Consider the following 2,136-nt stretch of genomic DNA (forward strand, 5'->3'; position numbering starts at 1 on the left):
TTGAATTGGTCCAGTTCGGTTTAGTTTGTTGATCTGGTTTGGTTTATTTTTGTTTTTGTAGTTGTGGATAATTAGATGAGAAGGACTTCCATACCCTCCACTTCATCGTTGAAGATTTTCTCAATCCTTCCTTAGAAGCTAGCTAAAGCCTAGGCTGCATAGGAGTATGGGGCTTATGGGTATGTTAAAAGACTTGAATCCTTTACTTTTTGTTTTTGTTTTTTAATATATATATATATATATCATAATTTAATTCACATTTAAGTACCAAAGCTAATAAAGGTTGTATGCCTAATCCTACGCTTAAAAACTGTTTTTTTGAGAATAGCTTTTATTTTTTGAGAACTGAAAAGTAAAAAATTGTACAAAATCTGTCAAAAAAATGTTTTCTAAAAATTCTGTTAAAAAAATTATTTTCAGAGAATTGTGCCTTATAAAAATAATATTTTATTTTATGAATACTTCTGAGCTGTTTTTTGAAAACTAAATCAAACGGCCCTTAAGCTCTTGCATCCTGAAGTGATGCATAGCATACATGTCAAAGGAACTGTGAGCCCTTAGAATGCATATTTGCAGCCCTCAAAAAGCTTTTAAATATATATATATATAAGCTTCCGTACTCTTTAGCAACAAGAGTAGTCATCTGACTAAACTATTGAATTTGAATGACATTTTACCAGCTGACACATGCATGCATGTTACCTTCTTGTTGATGCACACATATCTCCACTTTGAGAGGGTATGGAAGGGTTTTGTTGCAGAGTTACTGACACCATGTGCATCCAAGCTTAATGCACTAGCCACTTCATTAATTGCATATACTGTCAAACACTTCTCTCTCTCTCTTAGATATATATATATATATATATATATATATATATATATATTATATGCATGTGTTTGTATATACAGTCAATTCTCTCTCTCTCTACATATATATATATATATATGCCTGTGTTTAAATGCATATGTTGTGCATGCATGTGTGAGGACTCGATTAGTCCACGTTAGTTGGCCGGCCATCTTCTTCTGCGATGCACACTCAAAGCTAGCTAGCTCATTCCTCTACATACCTTATCTTTCATGATATAATAATAATTAAGTAAGGCGCACTCTTCGAGCCTATATATAGACATAGCCATGTCTTTCACGCCTCTCATTTTATCTCTTGCATGCATTTAGTACAGCTTTCTCATTTCTTTAACTAAATGCCAAAACAAGTAGAGGATGTTGAAGTTAGATCAAGAAGAGCTCCAAAGGGGCACTTCGTGGTCTATGTAGGTAGTGAGATGACAAGGTTCGTTGTTCCCACATCATACTTGAAGAACCCTATCTTCCAACAACTGCTACACAAAGCTGCAGAGGAGTACGGTTTTGATCACAACCAAAGTAGAATCGTTCTTCCTTGTGAAGAGTCTAGCTTCCGAAGGCTCACCTCCTTCTTGGCGAATAGAGCTTAGTGTCACGCCCTACCGTGGAAGGTTAAGCCACGCAGACGTCCAGTGACATGGGTAGTCTGCATGGCCAGAACATTCTAAACTTCTCTACACTTGTGTGGAGTTATCTAGAGTTAAAACATGCATGTTGATGGCATTGATGTGCTTGAATTTGCTACCTAGCTTGCTTTGTTTATCAATGTAAGTGTGTAAGTGCATGTGTTTATGGAAGTAATTCCTTGGTTAATTAATATGTACTAAGTTACTAACTACTTAACATATGTATAAGGTTATAAGCTATTTAAATGAAGAATGAACAATAGGTGATCTCTCTATTGATTATGCATGTAATTGTAATCCTGATTAAGAGAGAGAGGAGTTAGGGGATGGAATGATCGATGTACGTAGGAGGTTGTATGGTGCTATGAAGTTATGAACAACAAAGCATGATAAAAGTAAGTGTAAATTAACGACTTGTTTAACCTTTCGAAAAAAAAAAAAAAAATAGTGTGGAATGATTTTTTTTTTTTTTTTTTGCAACAAACTTATGAAAGAGCATGCATCCCAATTATTTCAAATCCAAAAGAGTGCTTGCCATACATGGTATATGGTCTTTAGTACCAAAAAATAAATAAAAATTTAACTGGAATTCACGCAATGTTACGAATTAATTTCCTATCATTTCAAAACAAATTTATTT

This window comes from Cornus florida, unplaced genomic scaffold (assembly GCF_030987335.1).
Source record: "Cornus florida cultivar Cherokee Brave unplaced genomic scaffold, ASM3098733v1 CherokeeBrave_3.0.0_Hap2_Chr09, whole genome shotgun sequence".
Classification (NCBI taxonomy): Eukaryota; Viridiplantae; Streptophyta; class Magnoliopsida; order Cornales; family Cornaceae; genus Cornus; species Cornus florida.